This window comes from Crocodylus siamensis, chromosome 1 (genome assembly GCF_052110815.1).
Source record: "Crocodylus siamensis isolate JL-2025a chromosome 1, ASM5211081v1, whole genome shotgun sequence".
NCBI classification, from domain to species: domain Eukaryota; kingdom Metazoa; phylum Chordata; order Crocodylia; family Crocodylidae; genus Crocodylus; species Crocodylus siamensis.
In genome coordinates this window covers 193,244,206-193,265,250 of record NC_143395.1, presented here as the reverse complement: position 1 = coordinate 193,265,250, position 21,045 = coordinate 193,244,206, and the positions used below count along the sequence as shown (strand labels likewise).

General features: G+C 46.4%; 2 long non-coding RNA genes across 2 annotated transcripts in view; one reads left to right on the top strand and one right to left on the bottom strand.

Moving 5' to 3' along the window:
- The first annotated feature begins 112 nt into the window (after positions 1-112).
- The window catches only part of LOC149873810 (uncharacterized), a 65,569-nt gene continuing 44,636 nt past the window's right edge, over positions 113-21,045 (top strand). Inside the window, exons 1-2 of the long non-coding RNA XR_016442937.1 lie at positions 113-195; positions 6,023-6,095. This is a non-coding gene — a long non-coding RNA (uncharacterized LOC149873810). The remainder of the gene's footprint in view (positions 196-6,022; positions 6,096-21,045) is intronic.
- LOC149873811 (uncharacterized) overlaps positions 7,392-21,045 on the bottom strand; it is a 53,692-nt gene continuing 40,038 nt past the window's right edge. Inside the window, exons 2-3 of the long non-coding RNA XR_016442940.1 lie at positions 16,849-16,938; positions 7,392-10,567 (exon numbers count right to left, since the gene is read on the bottom strand). This is a non-coding gene — a long non-coding RNA (uncharacterized LOC149873811). The remainder of the gene's footprint in view (positions 10,568-16,848; positions 16,939-21,045) is intronic.

Below are 21,045 nucleotides of genomic sequence, written 5' to 3'. Positions count from 1 at the left end.
CGGGGTAAGTGGGAGTGGCCGCGGAGTGCGAGGGTGGAGGGCGGGATCTAGGGTCGTTCCCCCCGTCCTGTTTTGAGGGTGTGGGGGGAGGTTGTGACTGCTGTTGCGTATGATCGGTCTCCACTGTCTGGCAGGCGGGGAGGAGAGAAAAGGGGACAGATGGCATTAACACCTCCTGCACTTAGGGAGCTTGGGGTATGTATTAGCACCCTCCCTTACTTCTTTGTCCTTCTGGCTGGTGCTGGAGTGGATCTGCATTCTATTCCCACCTCCGTCGTCCTGTTTCCTAAAGGGGTTGTTCTCCTTCCTCTCACCAAGGGTTGAAGGAGGTTGGAAACAACAATTAGGCACCAACATCTTTGAGATATGGGGTATGCCCTAGTGCACTGGTTCTCCACCTTTTCAGACACAAGGCACCTCTTGAAAAAGACCAACTCCTAGCTTTCACTTATTTTTTTAACTACAGAAAAGTAATAGAGCAATTCTTCTGTTCAAAGAACATGGAAAGACCACAAGTGAGAAAGGAATCCACATTACAAACAACAATCTGAAATTTAAGCTTATGAATCGTGTAGGTGTTTGCACAGGTAGCAGACAGTGCTGATACTCCAGTTGAAAACTGAGCTAGCGTTTGCAGCCACAGCCACGTCTATGTGGGTAAACACTTATGGACGCATTCGCATATCGTGTGGATGTTTGGTTCCCTCAGGGACTAGTGGCAGTGCAACTTGTGCTGCCTTTGGTTGTACCTGGGGAATGCCCATGCCACATGTGCTCTGGCATGTGGCACGTTACCCCCCGGGGCAGTAAGGGAGGCTAGGACCGGTACTGAGATGGCCCTAGCAGCCTTACCTGGGGGCCTCCCAGGGCAGCAGCAGTGGCAATTCTACCGTGCAGAGCCTGGCTGGCAGCCACAACACAGCTCTAGCTTGCCCGGCTCTGGTTTTCACTGACACATACTGCCCCTGTGTGTGCCACTCTGCATTTTTTTTCTTTTTTTTGCGCAGGATTTTTGGACTCCTGGATATCCAGGGAAAACCCAATGTGATGCTTCTTTGCAGTGTGGAGAACAATCGAGTATATGTTGTGTTTGGACTATGCAGTATATCCGGCACAACCACGTTCATTTGGATGCGAACTATATGTGACCTTACTTGCATACAGATGCAAGTAAAAAATGCTTCCTGTTATCATTGTTGTGCTGCTGAGACAGACCAGGCCCAGCTTTCTTGAAATGTCCTCAATGTCTATCATTTTTTTTAAACCAAAACACACAGAATTTCCTTGGCTGGTGGCACATTCAAAGTGAGTGCAGCCAATTCTAAAAAACTCTCTGAAGTATCTGTAAGTGGGGCAGAGAGATATTTAATAACCTCTGTTTTTCAAAGACTCCCTTTCCAGCCATGAGAAAGCAGTAAAGCTCAAGCCTAATTTAATGCAAGTCAAAAGAGACCATTGTGATAATTTAACCTGTGGAATAACACAAGCCAGAGGATTTCCCTGAACCATTTCTTGCCTGACAAGAGCATCTCTTGAAGGAGAGATTATAAGGGATAGAAAATCTATTTCAAATTGTTCCAGTAGTTAAGTAGACCCGGTGTTAAATATGTACACCTAGGTTAGATAAATTAAAATTTCTAGCTAATAGAAGTTTTTATTACTTTGCCTGCTACCCTAAAAAAAGCTCTACTATTTAGTGTTTTTGCCATGTACACACTTGTGGACTGATTAAGTCACCTTTTAAACTTCTGTTTAAGTCTGACCTTTACTAACTGACACCTGTATACCCAAGGAGCTGCTACAGTTGGACCTCAATTTCCCCTTGTTCACCACTACTTAAAAGTTTCCAGTCCCCACCTGGTTATTACTCAATAAGGTCTGTCTTTCCAAGCCTTAATAACCCCACTACTGGTGGACAATAGAGGAACCTAGAGCCACACCCACTCTTCCAGCTTGAAGCTCAGGGCCCCTGTATGCAACAACAGATCATAGTTTTTCATCATTGTTTTTTCAGGTAACATCTTACTTTACATCTCCCAAAAATACTCTCACTCAGTCCTTATGCTTCTTTTCCTGCAGTCACATGGTCAGCATCCCTAAACCCTATAGTCCTAGACTATGCTTCAGTGTGACCAGGATGTGCTGGCATGTGGCCCTTGGGCCACATGCTATGGGAGCAGCCCCCAACCACATGGACAGCACCAGCAAGGCACAGCACCCCCACCCTGCTGCTTTCCCTCTCCTGTGGGCCCAGGCCCTCCCCCGCAGTGTGGCAGCAGAAGAGGCAGCCACCCGGTCTGCAGGGCACAAGTTAAGCATTCATGGTCCACACACACCAGTCAGACAAGGCTGTCATAGGTCATTCTTGATAGCTCCTGAACGCTTATGAACCATCTCCCTTTCTGAGCTGCAGTATTTTTATCCACCCAGTTGCTTCAGGGCCCACAATTAGGCCCAGCTGAGGGGGTTGTTAATCTCCCCTCTTAAACTCTTGAGTGGCTGGAGTAGCATGGAATGTAAGTATGACATGGCGCTTTCTCTTTGATAAGCAGAATGGATTGTGCTCTTGGAGTGTGCTGTTATACAGCATGCTTTTCAGCCTCTTCATCATTCCTGTGGCTTCGCCATGAACCCTCTTCAATTTATCAACGTCCTTGAATTGCGGATGCAATATTTCAGTGATAGTTGTACAAGTGTCAGATAGGAAAGTACAGCAATATAATCTCCCTTCTGCTCCTTCTCTAGACTCCCTATTTTTATACCAATGGATCACATTAAACCTTTGGTCTGTTGAGTCACACTGGGGGCCCATGTTCAGCTGTTACCCACCCTGACTCACATTAGGAAAGGGAGCCAGATGTGCCCCGCTACAGTTAGCATCACTAAGATGTTCCTGCTCCTTTAAGGCAGAAGCTGCCTGGCCTGGAAGCCTGAACAACAGCCTAAGTGGGTAATTGGCCGGTACCTGCAGGCTGTCAAATGACCAGAAGGAGGCAGGGCCCTGGGGACATATAAGCTCAGGGCTGGACCTAGCATGGTTACTCTGTCTCTGGCAATTGCCAGGGGAAGAAGCTCCTGCATGAGACCTGTTTCTGCCTGCTGTGCTACCCAAGTACAGTGAGACTCCAGGAGCTCCCCATGTCCCCAGGGCTAAAGGACATGCTATCCTAAGGTTGGAAGTTTGCCGCCTTAAAGGGGTGGAGTGCTGCCATTATTGTTAGTGTTATGTTATAGCTCAGGGGCTTATGTTTCTGTTGTTATTTGCACTGGTGGTTTTTGGATGAGTCTATAAGGGGAGAAGGAGGCCTCATTAGTGCCTAGTGGGCAAGCCACCCTATTATATAGAGCCCAGCACCAGAAGAGCACAGCTACAAAAGCCAGAGGGCCTGGCACCAGAAGGGCATAGTAAATACAGGGGCTGGAGGGTACCAGAGGGACATGATAAACAGGGACGTTAAAGAGGACCAGCATCAGGGCGGAGATGGGTCCTGGGAAAAGGCTAAGTAAGTCAACTTCACATTACATCTGCAAGGCATGGGGTGTGGTAAAGGGGAGGATCTGGAGACATCTCAAGCCTTATGGGCTAATTACATATCCCACGAGACACCGTTTGGGAGAGGGGCCAAGTGAGGGATCCAAAGACCAGTAGGGTCTAGCAGGGTTTAGTGGGACTGGAAGCCATGGAAAGGCTTGTGTGTAGCCTCCCTATCTATCATTTTACCAACAAGGCGTAGCAGACGAAATAAGAAGGCACCCTCGGGGCAGAGCTGGCCCAATCACAGGGCACCAGGGAATGTTTACAGCCAACCCTGGGACCCCCATCTGCCACACTAATTATATTACTCCTTTGTATACTGTTGGCTATAGAAACTGGGGCACCTCTCCCATGTTAGTCTAAGGAGCTAACCAACTTGGGTGGATGTCTGAATCACATTTTTTATTTTAACTTCTTATTGTTGTAATTTCTTAATTAAAACGTCATACGTTACCAGATTGAATGCTTGAGATACATTTAAGTACATTATGTTGACAAAAGCTCATTAAGGATATAAAGATAGTTTAACAGAATCTTTTGAGGGGGACGGATTGGTCATCTTGTGTGTCTCAGAGCTGCTGGGCCCTTTAGGTAAAGGACTTCCAGAATCTCTGTGATGGGGTAGGTACATTGTGAACCTGACAATCATAACTAAAAACAAGATGAAAACTCTACATCAGTGATTCTCAACCAAGGCCAGGTACAGAAGTTACACTTATTGTGCATTAAGAGCACAAAGTGCTCTAGAGCCATAACCAAACAGATATGCAGGGCACATAGAGCACTGTAAAAATTGCAGATCCTGCTCTAAGATACCCCTGGATAGATGTAGTATCAGACATCAATTCTATAGGTTTGAGCACTTGTAACAAACATCTGTACTACATCCCATCCCAACATACAGTAGATCATATTCCACCAACATCCCATGGAGCATTGCAGCACCCCCACTTACCACGCCCCCAATGAGGCAGCAGTCTGACTTAGGCCAGAGCTTTTCTCTTCTGCCTGGGTGCCAAGTCAGCCCCTCCCCCAGCTGTCACTGACAAGTTGGCAAAGCCTCTGTCCTGAAACCCACTCACATCCTCACTCCAGGTGGCATAGGTCCCCCCTCCCCCCCACAAAGAAAACTGCTTATTGCTGAATTTCTCTTATTACATATTGTCATGGGTACAGGTGAGCAAGTACTGAATGTGGGTCAGCTGCTATTTTGCTTCTGCTGACAGTTAACCTGTCTTAAAAACTAATTCATCTGAACTGATTTCTGGCAATGGACAAGTTCCCTAATGGCAGTAAAAACTGTATTTGAACATGCCCAAAATGTACATCAGCACATTTATGCATGCTAATATGTAGCATCCCTGCTTTCTGACTTGTCTGTGGAAACGGAATGCATGTGTAAGATGTAGATTATGAAATGCACTTACACTGTCTATGCTTAATACAGGAGGCAAGACCCATGGGTTTGTCCACACGTGCAAGTACGTGCACTTATAGCAGCTTAACTAGGAGTGGCACAAATTTGTGCTGGAGATTTGTGCCTCAGCACATGTGCCTGAATATGCACTTTGGTGTGGGGCAAGTTGTGCCACTTGGGGTAAACTGACCCTGCCCAGCTCCTCCCAAATCAGCAGCCAGGGGAAGCTAGAGGCTGGAGTCAGCACAGGTGCTGGCCCCAGCAGCATAAAAAGTTTCCCTGGTGAGCAGCTGAGGGCTACTTGCTCTCAGGAATTTCTGAGGCTTGACCAGTTGGCATATGGAGACACTAGCCACCCATGCCAGCTGGACTGCTTCAGCAGTTCTGACCTAGAGTAGACCCTGTACCCTATACCTATTGCAGCAGTCTGGCAATGGGGACTGCTGCCTGGCTGTGACCTGCTACCACCTGAGGCCCCATGTCTGCCAGACCTGGACAGAGACTGCACAGCCACTGCAGCAGAGGCATCTGCACCTCTGAGCCAGCTGCCAGTGGGCTGTGGCTTCACAGTTGGCCTTTGGGCTGCACTACTGACATGTGTGTCCCCGCCCTGCCATCTTGGCAGCTACCGCCTAGAAGATGCTGTCAGTGTGGTGGCCTGCTTTGAACTGTCAAAGCATGTTCTCCTGGCCCCAGATGGCCAGGGGGTCAGCCACCTTGTTTGCCCTCCAGCTGGTCCCCCGTGCCAGCCCCGGGCAGGCTTCTCTGCCTGGGTCCTGCCACTTGCCTAACCAGCAGGAATCACAGTGTTCCCTGTTTAAAAATGGCAAATTCTCTAATAAAAAATCCCAAATTCAGCCTTTAAAATACCCAAAAATCTATGTTCTTCCACAGTTAAAATGAAATGCCACTGTATAGAGACAGAGAGAGAAATCAGTTGGGCAATGTTTTATTGATATATTTACAATTTTAAAGCAATTTGGATGCCTAGCAATGTCTCTATCATCATAATAAAATACATTCTAAATACCTATATGCTTTGGTGTTTACTTTTGTGTTTTTTAACGTAGCTGTCCAGCTCTTACATGGAGAAAAACCTGGTCTTGACTCTGGACCCCTGAAAGTAGGATGCCAAGTCAAAAGGTTACGTATGTATTGAGTTGCATGCGTGTGTGAGAGTCCAGGATGCCTGGGTCCTCTGTGTGTTTGTGTGTGGGGGAGGGGAGTGCATATACACACACACACACACACACACACACACACACGGAATCCAAACATCACACACACACACAACCAGGCTGACCAATACAGGACACACTGAGGATGTAGGACACACTGAATGGGCATGCGGGTAGCACATGACCATGAAAGCACCTGCCATAATAAGCCACTGCCACATTAGGTCCATGTGGGTGGCTGTGATGTCCCCATCAGCCAATCAAACGACTAGCCATTCGGCTTCCTTCAGGAGTCTTTACTGCCTCTACCCCCCCCACACCCCCCTCCTGCCCTGCAAGGACTAACATGTGTTCTGCTTCCTCCTGACCTAAATGGGGGCAAAGCTCAATGGGAGTAAAGCTCAAAAGTTAGAGCATTTATGCCATGGGCATCTTAGCCCAAGGTACTGTAGCACCCTGGGTTGTTTTCAGAACATTGCCAAGGAGCCATGTGTTGTTGACACGTTATTCACAAGATAAATTACTAAAAAAAGCTAGTATTTTCCAAGGGGTGCCTTAAGTCTTATGAGGTTGAGAACCACTGCTCAAGATAGTTCCAAACTTTCTAAGAGGAACTAGCTAGTGGGGGCTGTCTAATGGGGATGGGTAGACATTTTTTGCAGGTATGGAAAAGGAATGGATTATTGGGACCTTCCTGGTGATCTTAGCAGAAGTCTTCTGGAAAGCAGCAGAGGGATGTGACCATGGACTTTCCTAAATGGCTCAGCTAGACCAAGAGAGGTTTGACAGAGCAGCAGGAAAGGTTGCTGCAGGCTTTTTCTAAGGCTGATAAGTCAGAGTGTGCTGGTAGCTCCGTGGAGGGACTGAGAGATGGAGAGAAAGGGCCAGAAAAGAGAAAACTTCTGGTTGAGAGTGTAAAGAGTTCCTGTAGTAAAGGGTAGTGCAGGCTGTTTGACAAGGGGTATCTTTGAAGATTTTTGAACACAAGATGTGAAAACAAATTGTTCAGGGGTATCTGAAAAGATCACTGAAGTGGCTGTCTGAAAAAGTGATGGTGCATGATGGGCCCTAAAATTACAGGACAACGAAGTATAAGTTTGGAGTTCAAAAGAAAGGAAAAAAGTGAATGGTGACTGACCATGCTGCACTGAGAGTGAAAGGAAGGGGAAACATACTCTTTTTAGGGATGTAACATTATGGAGAACCTCTCTGAGCACTAGGTTTGCAAGGAGCATTTCAGATATTAAAGTCCCTGGGAACAGCCTCTGAATCAGCAAAAGCCAGCTCAAAAAAAGAAACCATTTATTTTAAGAAAGAAAGCTTTGTGAATGGATTGCTATTGCACCTGATAAAACAGTAATGTAGTATCTGAAATTGCAAACTGGAGAATTAGCTGTCTACAGGCAATAGTGAGATGAGTCTAGGTGGGATTTGGCTCACTTTTCGTTTGAGAGCAACAGAGGGATGTGCCAGCTGATATTTCTGACATGACAGAGGGAATATCAGCAGGGCTGGCTGGTTCCCTCATGTAGTAGAAGCTGAAAGGTTAGAGGAGGGTAGCAGTAAAAATTTCCTGCTGGTTCTCCTAGGCTTTAGTCAGGGGATCAGCTGAGTGGGGCTTACCCAGGGATTTGTCTAAAATAGACTACAGGGAACAGGGAATTCAACTCCCTAGTTGGATACTGTAACTGGGAGCTGGAAGCTCTTGTTACAAAACAGGATCAGGCTCATTGTCATAGATGCTGGGCAAGTAAACAAGAAGTGAGATAAGAAATGCTAGCCAGTGAGCAGGTTGCAGAGAGGAAGAAAAGAGCCGCTGATTAATTCCTAATCAGAAGGAGACTAACACCTGAGTGCCAGAGAGTAATTGTCCACAGGTGATAATGGGAAAAGAGAGATAAGGGCTTGCTCCAAAGCAGAGGAATGGAAAGCAGAGCAACTCACAGCTGCAGGAGAAAGCCCTGTGGAAGAACTGAGCCTCCTCACAAGGACGGGAAAAAGGGGGGTGCACATCTACATGTTCATTAATGTGCCTTGGATACTGTACATTTAGTTTAGTACTTCCTTAATGAAGTAATAACTAAATGTATAGTACCTAGAGTAACTGCATAGTAGTACCAACATACAGGTATTTAGTGACACATACTATACATTAACCTAATAATACTGTGCAGTAAGCTATTAGCACAGTTTTTACTGTGACATGCTACTGCACAGTGTTATTAAGTTAATGTGCAGCAAGCATCTCTTGTAGATGCACTCAATATGCTGAGGAATCCTGGTAGGGGGTTGGACTTCTGCAGCTTGGGCCAGGGCAGGCCCAAGCTGCAGAAATAGAGGCAGCAGGAACCAGGGCCAAGGGCCCAGCACCTGAGGGGGACAGGACATGAAGTTATAAGTGAAGAACTACAAGATTGGATTTGGGACCTGTGGCAGGGCACTAAGGTGTGCCTGCTCTTTTAAAGGCAGAAACAACCTAGCAAAGGAGCTTTGCAGGCTGGTCAGAACTTCATAGCTGCAGGTTGTCTGAGTAACAAGGCTAATAATCTAATAGCTGGCACTTGCAGGCAGTCAGCTGACTGGAAAGACACCAAGCCCAAGGAACATACAAATTAAGAGCTGGTTCACTTTCTCTCTGGCAAGGTCAGGGATAGGAGCTCCTGCACGAAAGTGTTGCCCCTAGGATTCATTTTACCAGAGATCCCCAAGGATTGATGCGGCTCCCCAGGGTGGCAACACAGAACACACACATGTTCCTTTGTTCATCACTTTTGTAACTTCTCTCATCCCAAATTGTCCAATCCCTTGGCTCTGTGCCAAGCATTCCTTAAATGGTGCACCGATCCCCTAGCACTGTGCCAGCCACATTCCTTATAGGGAAACCGCTGTCCCTTGTTCACCTACTGCCCAATCACAGCACTCGCATTTCCCAATGCCACAGAAGGTACTCTGTTCAATTTTGTTGCTTAGTTCTGGGAAGGCCTGGACTATGGCTAAGAGCCCTAACTCAGTTTGCCTGCTACACTCCCCTCCTCGATGCCATGAAATGCAGTGGCATCACACAGCCATCAGTTGGTCTCTCGCACGTGACTCAAGGCATGTGGGTTGCTGCTGCATCCGAGACATGGATCTTCTCTCAAGCAAGCCACCGTGTCCTGAGTGAACTTATTTTATGGGGAGTTTCAAAGGAAAGCCTTCATCTCTTCCTCCCTTGCTCTGGCAAATGAGCACACACTGGATGGTTAATAACAGGACTCCCAGAACCAAGATCACCACAAGGGGATGTAAAGCCAAATTCAGGATGTGGGTTGCAATAGACAACCAACCGAAAAGTTGGGGGGGGGTGTTCCTAGCAATAATTGTGGGTAACTTTATTTTTTAAAGCTATTATACATTATTATTATTTTTACTATAAGAAGCTAAAATACATATTTAGCACAAACAAAGTAAAACAAACAAAAGGAACCAATAAAAGAATGACAATAAAAACAAATGGTTAATTTGGCCTTCTCAATCTTTAGCATGGCCAACCTCATTTTTGAGGCCCTGTAGGTGATGCTCCAAGTGATACATCATTTTTCTATAACCATTTTGCAGATATTTTATAGCCTATCAAGAAGTTCTGCTTACATTTCATTGTTTAGCATAGTTAGTATCACAACCACTTATAATAATAACATTGCACAAACACAGCCACACAAGGAAAACAGTTGCTATGCATAACACGATCAAGCTCTATTCTTCTTTATACCAAGCAAATTCGTTGATGCTCCAGTGGTGGTCCGCATCCTGCAAAACACAAAGACAAAAAGGAAGGGGCTCAACCCCTCTTTAGGTTAGTTCAGGTCCTGAAATCACTTTTGGCACTGTGGCTGGCTTTTCCCTGGCTCTGGCTGTGCTGCAGCTTAGAGATTTTCTCTCTTGCTTCTTGCAGAGGCTGCTTTTGTTAGCAGTCTTTTCTTTCTTAAAGAGACAGGTTTTCCAGCGTGTACCCTGCAACACATCTTTCCTCCTTGGCCTTCACCGAGGGTTTTTCTGTTGGGGTATACTTCCCTTAGCCTTCTCTCATAAAAGGGTAACCCAAAAGGCAGTGGGAGCCAGGGTGTTCAGGCACCCTGTTCTTGCTTTTTTCAGGGGTGGCAACATGTGTCATTTTGTAGAGACTACCCCACCACAAGTAAGTCTACCACATTAACCAGTTCCAGGAGGTTGTCGTTTTCAGGTCTTACCTAGGACCAATTTCCAGGCTTTCCTGCCCTGGTTATTTTTACTTTTCATGGGCACAGTCTTTTACTTCGGGGCTTCCTGGCCCCTCTCTGGCAACACTTGCTTGTCCTGGGCTGCAGACCTCTCATCAGATCTTTGTTTCTTTCAGCTCTACTCTGAGCCTCTGGACCCATCTGGTATCACTCTTTCAAGTTCCCTGAAGTTCCCATACTTTTTGAAGAAAACATATTATGGGTTTATCCACATTTAAAGCTTCCTGTTGCCACCAAGATTGTATTTGACATTTACCGTAGAACCTGTGTCCCTCATGAGACTGGATATGTACCACCAAAAAGTTGTTTATATACTGGAAGGAAGTGTCCTAGTCTGGGATCCACAGACAAATTCAATTTTTAGAGGGAGTATTATCAATGATTTTTATCACATTTATATTATATTTATATGCATTTAAACTTTTGACAACTTAAAACAAATTAAACAAACAAACAGACAAACAAAACACAGCAAGACAACACAAAGCAGACCAGACAATATTTGCTGTAATTTTTGCCATGGGTTAGGTGAGAAAGACACTGTTGATGGTAATGAGGCTTCGTGGTCTACCAGTCACCTTTGCTACTGAATTAAATACAATATGGTTACTGCAAAAATAAACAAACACACACAAACCTGCCAAGCAAAACTCCCTGAAGTGAAATATTATTCATAGTTACAAATTCACAATTCTGTTACATGCAGTGGCAAGGCACACACCATTGCAATCTGGGAGGGGGGTTTTATATCTATATATATAGATAGATAGATAGATAGATAGATAGACATACCCATATTAAATGGCAAGGATTATCTATATTTAATCTGTTGTTTTCAATGGCCCATTGCACCATATTGGGAGTTGGAATTAGGGCATTTACATTTTTTTCCTAAATGTGAGATTGAGGGATGCCAATACCCTTGCTACAATTTAACCAAATTACCATTTAAAAAATGAGGGTTTTTTTTCATTTAGAGGGACAATTTCTCCTTCTGAATTTTTGCTTAGAAAGTTTTTTTCATATTCTGATTGCTGGACATTAAAAATGTTTAGGATACTTGGATAAAACAATACTGTTGTTTCCTGAATATAAATTTTAAATTATACCAGAACTTTTATACCAAGGAAATAGAAAACAAACAAAATACTAACTGCATTAGCCAAATTCAATACTGAAAATCATTTTACCCCTCCTGCTCTAGCTGCTAGAATTTCAGGGCACTTTGCCACAGTTGTTACTGCACTTAAAGCTCAGAAGTCTATTGTCAATTTTCAGGTTTTCTGCTTTGCCTTTAGAACAGACCAAACTCTAAATCAGGGAGTCTCACACACTAAGCATCTATTATATTATCACTCTCTGACTTGAACTATTTACTATATGAGTTCTAATATTATTTCAGCTTCTAGTGAATATTCCCACTGCCTTTGTGATGAAGGGTTTGGTCCCTCAATCAACACAGGGGCCTGTATATTGCCACATTTTAACTTTTTCTTTGCCTGAACCTTAGCATCCAATTGTCTTGGTTAATCCTATCAATCACAGCAAAAACCTTAATAGCTGCTAACACTTTTCTTCCTAAACTGTTCACACTATTCCTGGAGAGCAGGGGTGGGAGGAGGGGAAGATAGCAAAGACAGTTTTGCAGGCAGTTACACTTCCAACAGTCTCTGCATTGCAATACAGGCACAGAGCAAACACACAACACTGCTTTATATTCTGTTTTGCACAAACACTTTAACGATTTTTGCAATGCAGCCCACTTCTTATTTCTACTTCTGTTACGAACATTCACACAGTGCCTAGCACAAAACTGAGTTTTCTCTGCTACTGACTCCTTATCGGACCAGCAATAGAAGTTGTACTTAACCCAAACAGACCACAGCATGACCTCAGGCACTCTGAGATCAGGACAAAACTTTTCCTCAAAGCAGTCCTACCTGACGTTTCATTCTTACTCTCTCTTCCTACCTGCTGTTGCATCTAAATAAACTCTGTTAATCTCTGCACTGCCTTTCTGTCTAAATGGAAACTGTACAACATGAAAAAGAAAGAAGCCAAACTCAACAGCAACATATATTTTCTAAGCCTATGCAAGAAACACAACTTTGTTCCCAGAGAACTAAACATCTACAATCCTCTGACTACTACACACAATTCCAAATATGCTTCACAGCTATGCAGAAGAACTTCAGAGAAAATTAGAAATCATCTACTTCACCTAATCTACTCCAAAAGAGACCAGCTCAGGAAGGAAATCACCACATACTACAACAACTTAAAAGACAGAAATCCAATCAACTTCCCTAATAATATACAATGGATACAAATAGACTACTTTCTATAACATTCATCCTACATAAAAAGAAGAAATGAAACAAATTACTCCAAGAACAAGTTCCCCAGCCACAAAACAACCATCAGAGGAACAATACCAACACCTTACAACATTCCAACCTCAGTCTTGATAAAACTGAAAGCAGCAACCAACTCACAAATATTATCAATCTCTCCACACACATGCTTACCAAAACTGAAAAATCTGTCCTTTCTAAAGGCCTAAATTTCTGTCCAGAAAAATACCCTAATAAAATACTTCAATGTGGAGAACTAGAAGAATTTCCAAGACCAAACTGAATCCACTCCCAACAACAACTCATCCTCTGACAACATTTGGGAAAAGATCAAGCCCAAAAACCCCCCAAAAACATCAGACTTATATTTGTGTTATCATTTGTACCAGTGGTTTTGGGATGAGGATAAAAGGGGAGGAGGAGGTCTCATTAGTGCCCAGAGGGGGGCACCTGATTGCCTAGCACCAGAGGGGCACAGCAACAGATGGCCAGACAGCCCAGTGCTGGAAGGGTGCAGGAGACAAGAGTCAGGGGCTGAGACACAAGAGAAAGTTGATGAGAGTTAGTGCCTCAAAGCCAGTCCTGACGCCTTGATTCTAGGCTAGAAGGCCTAGCTATATTAAAGGGGTGGAAGCTGAGTAGGCTAAGGCCTCAACAGAGGGTATAACAATGATGTAACACCCACAAGACATAGGGCGTGGTAAAAAGGGAGGCTGGAGCCACATATTTAGCCACCACAAGGCCTAAGGTGTCCCGCGAGGCACCAACTTGGAGTGGGACTCAGGAAGGGGTCTAAGAACCTGCAGGGTCTAGTGAGGTTCAACAGGACAGTGACTGTATAGAAACTCATGGGCAGCCTCCCTACTTATTATCTTTACTGACAAGATGTGGCAGGAGAGATTAGAAGGTGCCTGCAGGGCAAAGCTGATTGTCATAGAAAAATTTTATGATTAGGTGCTGGCAACACAGGAGAACGAAGATACCAACTGTGTGAGTGGAAAATTCCATAGCGTGCCCAGCATGTGCCCCCTAAGTGACCTCTAGATCTGTCAATCATGTTGACCTACTTTCCAGCCCTGCGCATGCTCAGTTACTACACAGAGCTTAATCCAACGCATGCTTAGTCAGGAACTGCGTGAGGTAATCACTCCAGAAATTTCTTTAAGCAAAGTGGCCTGATTGGCTAAGAGGCTGCTGTATAAACTGGTGGAACCCCTCCCTTGGTGGGGGAGAAACTGGAGACAGGGGAGACCGGACCCAGCGGGAGTACAGAGACTGCTCCTAGCAGAGACTGTCTCACATCTGGGGGAGACCCGCTTGACTGAGAACAGAGGCTGTATACCAGGGACTGTTCTTCAGTAAGGCTCCTTGGCCTGTTGGTCTCCTCCCCGCTTGGCTTTTCGCTTCGTTTCGATCTCGTATCGATCGTACATACTGATTTCCTGGCTTTCAACCAACACTTACACCGGCTACGACTACGACTTCAATCAATCTGATCTCGGACTTACCTTGTCTTCACGGCATTCGACCTCGACTTCCACCTTCGAATACCCGTTGTCCGTCACTGGACTGGCGTCACGACACAGTTCATCGTTTTACCGAGTTACAGTTTGTTTGTTCGTTGTGTTCCAATCCATGAGCTGTTGACTGGCCCTGGGACTAGCTAGCGGGCAGCCGCCCTTATCCCTCAGGGGGTAGAAAACAAGGGCTCGCTACTGAACCTCATGGGCCAACAGACCCCTTTGTCGTTGTTTGTTTCACTCATTAACTCGTTAACTGTAACCGAAGAAGCAGCTCTACCTATGCCTCAAAGCGTAAGTCAATAAATCCACCTGTTTGAAACCATACGCTTTCATGCCTCTCAGACTCGTCGCTGCAAATCCCACCTGTTTGTGTTCCAATCGCCAACCCCGGCCCACCGTGACCTTGGGGCCTTCATTTGGTTCCGACACTGATATGGTCACGGAGCCCTAAAGGCATCACCTAGGGACCCTGAACCATGACAGGGCCAAAAGCCCATTAGAATGACTGTGTGTTGACACCTGGAAGATATAGGCATGGCTGTAGAAGTGGTCAGAGGCCACAAATACACCTTTAAGGCATTGAGTGTTAAGTTAAGAGGAAAAATGTGTTAGGACCTAGATCAGTGAGTCCCGTAGGGTCCTTGGCACTCTCCCAGCATTTCTTTTTAGAAACATCAAAGATGTGACAGGCAAGTGAGGGGGAAGGGCTCAGGGACCAGGAGGCAGGAATGGAGGACCAGAAGTGCGTGCTGCTACAATCACAGAATCATAGAAGAAGTAGGGTCAGAAGGAACCTTGTAGATCTTCAAGTCTGACCCCCCGCCTGGGTGGGAGAAAAACTGGACTCAAATGAGTCCAGCCAGGTAGGCATCAAGCCTCTTCTTAAAGACCCCCAGGGTAGGAGCCAGCACCACTTCCCTTGGAAATTGGTTCCAGCTTCTAGCCGCCCTAACTGTAAAGTAGTTCTTGCGGATGTCTAATGTAAACCTACTCTCCAATAATTTGTGTCCATTATTCCTTGTCATGCCAGGGGGCGCTAGGGGCCCAACATCATCCTACTACACACACAGTTGGAGACAGATAGGTAAATCAGATAGTCAGGGCAATTAGTATAACCACACAGTAAATGAAACGGGTGGAGGTTTGCCCTTATCAAGTCTAAACCTGCAGTCTGGCTCTAACCTGGAGCTACAAAGGGCTCAAAAAACTCAACAGGCAATTTAAATTTAAAACCACAGTTGATATTATTATAACAATGATGCCAACAAACAAACAACAGTGAACAATAGCAATCACAGAATACAATGACAGAGGAGGAAAAAGACCAAGGTGGAACACAGGAGAGAAACAGAGAGGAAAGTTCCTTCTCTCACTCCGCACTTGCAACACTCTTGTGGTTGCAAATTCAGTCATAGCCTGTGAGTCTCTGGGAAGTTTTCTCAGTCAAACTAGTAAGGCGCTCTGTACTCACAGAGTCAATGAGTTGGAAGGGACCTAGACAGATTATCTAGTCCAACCCCCTGCCATGGGCAGGAAGGAGCACTGGGGGTGGCAGGGGTCATAAGACCCCAGGCAGGTGCCTATCCAGTCTCCTCTTGAAGATATCCAGGGAAGGTTGAGAGCACCACCTCTCTGGGAAGCCTATTCCAGGCTCTGGCCCCCCTTACCGTGAAGTAGTTCTTCCTAATATCTAACCTAAACCTATCTATCCTCCCTCAGCTTGTGGCCATTGTTCCTGGTGAGCCCAAGGGGGGCCCTGGTGAACAGACTTTCCCCGAGCCCCTGCTGGTGGCCCCTGATAAGGTTGTAGGCAGCCACAAGATCCCCCCCTCAGTGTCCTTTTGCAGACACTGAAGAGATTCAGGTCCCTCAGCCTCTCCTCATAGGGCTGGCCACGGAGGCCCCCAGCCATACGAGTGGCCCTCCTCTGGACTCTCTCCAGGTTTTCCACGTCCTTCTTGAAGTGCAGCGCCCAGAACTGGACACAGTACTCCAGCTGCAGCCCGACCAGCGCCACATAGAGGGGGAGCAAGACCTCTCTGGACCTGTTAGTGATGCCCTGTTGATGCAGGACAGGGCGTGGTTGGCTCTGCCTATTGTTTCATTGCATTGGCAACTCATATTCATCCTGGAGTCAATCCTGACTCCAAGATCTCTCTCTGCCTCTGTGCTGCCGAGAGGGTCAGCCCCTATCCTATAACCATAATGCTGGTTCCCTCTCCCCAGGTGCAGCACCTTGCACTTGTCCTTGTTGAACCGCATCCTGTTCAGTTCCGCCCACTTCTCTAACCTATCCAGGTCTGCCTGGATGCGGTCCCTGCCTGCCAGTGTATCACTTTACCCCACAGCTTGGTGTCATCAGTGAACTTGAACAGGGTGCTCTCCACACCCTCGTCCAGGTCACTAATGAAGATGTTGAACAGCACCGGCCCAAGGACCGAGCCCTGGGGGAATCCGCTGCCCACACCCTCCCAGGTTGACATCGACCCGTCCACCACCACCCTCTGGGTGCGCCCCTGGAGCCAGTTTGCCACCCATGTGACCATGCATTTGTCAATGCCGCAGTCCCTCAGCTTGCTCACCAGAATTGGGTCGGAAACTGTGTCGCAGGCCTTCTGGAAGTCCAGGAAGATGACATCGACTTCTTCCTTTCCATCTAAGCTCTTTGTTACCTGGTCATAGAAAGAGACCAGGTTAGTCAGGCAGGCTCGGCCTTGCACGAACCCATGCTGCTTACCCCTCAACATCACTTCCCCTGCAGGGCTCTCACAAATGTGGCCCTTGATAATTTTTTCAAAGACCTTCCCCAAGATAGAAGTGAGGCTGACTGGCCTGTAGTTGTCAGGCTCTTCCTTCCTCCCCTTCTTGAAAATAGGGACTACATTGGCCCTTTTCCAGTCCTCAGGGACTTGGCCCGAACACCAGGAGTCCTCAAACAGCTGTGCCAATGGCTCCCCAATGACACCAGCCAATTCTCTCAGCACCTGTGGATGAAGGTCATCCGGGCCCGCCAATTTGGACACATGTAGGCCCTCCAGGTAATCCTTAACTAGGTCTAAGCTAACAGTCGGGGGACTCGCATCCTTCCCGGGCCTCTCTACACTGTCACCCGAGAGCACCCCATTATCAGCAGACAGGAACACGGAGGCAAAGAACTTGTTGAAGAGTTCTGCCTTCTCTCGCACGTCCGTCACCAACTGCCCTGCCCTGCCTCGTAGGGGTCCAGTGTTACCCCGAGACTTCTTCTTGCTACCTATATATTTGAAGAAGGATTTCTTGTTATCCTTAATCCCAGAAGCTCACCTAAGCTCCAATGCTGCTTTAGCCTTCCTCACTAAATCCCTACAAGCTTGGGTCAGGGAGGTGTACTCCTCCTTTGTCCCTGCCCCCTGCTTCCACCGTCAGTATGCTTTTTTCTTTGCCCTCAGGCCAGCCTGGATATCCACACTCAGCCATGAAGGTTTTTTGGACCCTTTTCCCACCTTCCTGGGAAGAGGAATTGCGTCCTGCTGCGCCCCAAGGATAGCCTCCTTGAGAAAGGACCACCTTTCCTGGACACCCATACTAGCTACCCCTGGGCTCTGAGTGCCTCCCTGACTACTGCCCTGAGCACACTGAAGTTGGCTTTCCTAAAGTCAAGCATTTGCGCTGTGCTAGTTACCCTCCCCACCTTTCTCTGAATAGCAAACTGGATCATTTCACAATCACTGTCCCCTAGCCTCCCTTGTACTAGCACCTCCTCCACCAAGTCATTCCCAGAGGCTAACACCAGATCCAATATGGCGTTTCCCCTAGTGGGGACGAGTACCTCCTGCATGAGGTGTAGGTCCTGTACGCACGTCAGGAACCTTTTTGAGTGGCTAGACCTGGCTGACTGCTCCTCCCAGTTGATGTCAGGGTAATTCATATCACCCATGACCACTACATCCTTTGCATGCACAGCCTTCCCCAGCTGCCTGGAGAATTCCAGATATAGCTCTTCCTCCTGATGTGGTGGCCTGTAGTAAACCCCTACCACCAGATCCCTCTCCCCCCACCCTCCTTGAAGCTTGACCCACAGGGTCTCAGTTAAGCCTTCCTCTGGTCTCATTTGGAAGGTAGAACTGGTATACTGTTCCCTCACTACCATCCCTCACACCTGGAGGTTCAGTTCCTTTACCAGGGATGGGTGATACTTTACCCTCCTAATGGCAGTGGTGGTGACAAATAGTGGTTAGGTAGTGAGATGCTTACCTCTCAGGTTCTCACTCAGTCTGTGATATTCCACGGTTGCAGAGGAGCTTGGCCTCCCAGGCCATCACTCACTCTGACAGTCTCACACTGTGATAGGGTACCAGCCACGGGCCCTATTATGATCCAAAGTGTCCCACTGCACCTGGACACAGAAGGGGAATGCAGGGCTGATCAAGCAGCAAAGAGAGGTGCCAACAGCATCCAGGGTGATCATGGCAGCCCACACACCCGGTGCAGAGTGAAGCAGAGAAGTGGAATCCTGGGGTTAGCTCCTACCAGCTTTAATAAGAAACTAGCTCTTACTGGACTTAATGAATTGATGTGTGAAATTAATTAATGACAGATGGTAGCCATTTAGGTGATTAGAGTGGCAGAGAAATTACTCAATGGAATTTGACAGACCTTATAGCCAAGTATCCAAGGGACAGATAAAAATAGAACTAAATTGATTAATATAATGTGAGACATTTAGGTCAGCGAGATAAGCTGAAGATTGATTGATCAGTTGATTGATATACTTCCATGTATATCAGTGGATGAAGTGATGGTGGGTGTTAATTGGAGGCGTAAACCTCAAACAATTGAAGTGAGAGCAAAATTGAGAAATTGCTGATGGCATCCATACACTGTTCATGAGAGAACAAAGTCCTGAGATGGATAACAAGCCAGTGTCTACATAGATGTGGCAAAGGCATGTTATTGGAGAAATGGAGCTCCGGGAAGGAGGATCATCAGCCGTCTGACTCACTAACTATTGGTAAACACCTCTCCTATCCTTATTTCTCCTTTTTCTTTAACATCAAGGCATGGCAAGAGAGCATTAAAGTAGTCATTCAAAAGTGAAGGAGAGTGGTGGCTGATCAGAAAAGGGGCCAGGAAGCCCCGAAGTAAAAGACTGTGCCCATGAAAAGTAAAAATAACCAGGGCAGGAAAGCCTGGCAATTGGTCCTAGGTAAGACCTGAAAACTACCCTCTTGGGACTGGTTAATGTGGTAGAGCTACTTGTGGTGGGGTAGTCTCTACAAAGTAACATATGTTGCCACCCCCGAAAAGCAGGGTAGGGACTATTTAAAAAAGCTGGATGTGTACAAGTTCATGGGGCAAGATGCAGTGCACCTGAGGGTGATAAGGGAGCTGGCTGATGTGGTTGCAAAGCTGCCCATTATATCTCTGAGAACTGGTAATGATTGAGAGAGGTCCCAGATAATTGGAAAAGGACAAATATAGTGCCCATTTTTAAGAAAGGGAAAAAAGAGGATCCAGGAAACTACATACTGGTTAGCTTCACCTCAGTCCCTGGAAAAAATCATGGAGCAGGTCTTCAAGGAATCCATTTCTAAGCACTTGGAGGAGAAGAAGATGATTGGGAATAGTCAGCGTGGATTTATCAAGGACATGCCTGACCAACCTGATTGCCTTTTATGACAAAATGTCTTGTTCTGTGGATGTGGGAAGAGCACTGGACATGAAATATGTGTACACACCCCACCATACACATGCAACCACACCTCCACATCCACACCCCCCACCCACTTCTCCACATACACACCCCATCCACCCTTCCCCTTCAACGCATCCCACAGCCCTCCACAAACCCCATACCCACACACACACACACAAACATCTGCACATCCCCACAAACACAGCCTCCCACAAACCCCCCATACCCTACATACACATCCACATCCCCCCACAAACCCCCATACCCACCCACCCCGCAGAAACCCCATACCCCCCACACCTCCACATCCCCACCCCTCAATATACAAGAGCAATTCACTTTGAGCTATTACACAATCACCTCTATATATACAATGCAAGCAAACACAAATCAGGACAAAAATATTTTTAAAAATAAAATTAAAATATGTTTTTGTGGATGTTTGATTTTTAGTATATAATTTGGGTTTTTTTCCAGTTCCCTGGAAAATCCCCTTCCCAAAAGGAGTACTTGCAGGGGCAAGGGGAAGGCCTTCCAGTGGTAAAGGTCAGGGGTTAAGGGGAAGAACTTCCAGTCCCAATATGGCGACTGGAGGGTAGAGCACCAGTCAAGGGACAGGGCTATCCCTGTGGCCTTTGACAGCTCACCAAAACTCATTAAGCTTCCCCCCAGCTGAAATAATTCCCTGTCCCTGGCTTGATGTCTAGTTCGCAGCCAGTACCAAGTGCAGTGTCCCAGGGGTCAGTCCTGGGACCAGTTTTGTTCAATATAATGTCAATAATATCTTCATCAGTGACCTGGAAGATGGGATGGAGTGCACCTTCATCAAGTTTGCAGATGACACCAAACTGGGAAAGTAGTATATATGCTGGAGAGTAGGGCTAGGATTGAGACAAATTAGAGGAGTGGGATAAAGGAGGTTCAATAAGGACAAGTGTAGAGTCCTGCACTTAGGATGTAACAGTCCTATGCACTGGTACAGGCTGGGGACCGACTGACTAAGCAGTAGCTCTACAGAAAAGGACCTGGGTGTTATAGTGGGTAATAAGCTGAATAAAAGCCAACTGTGCACCTTTGTAGCGATGAAGGCTAATGGCATACTGGC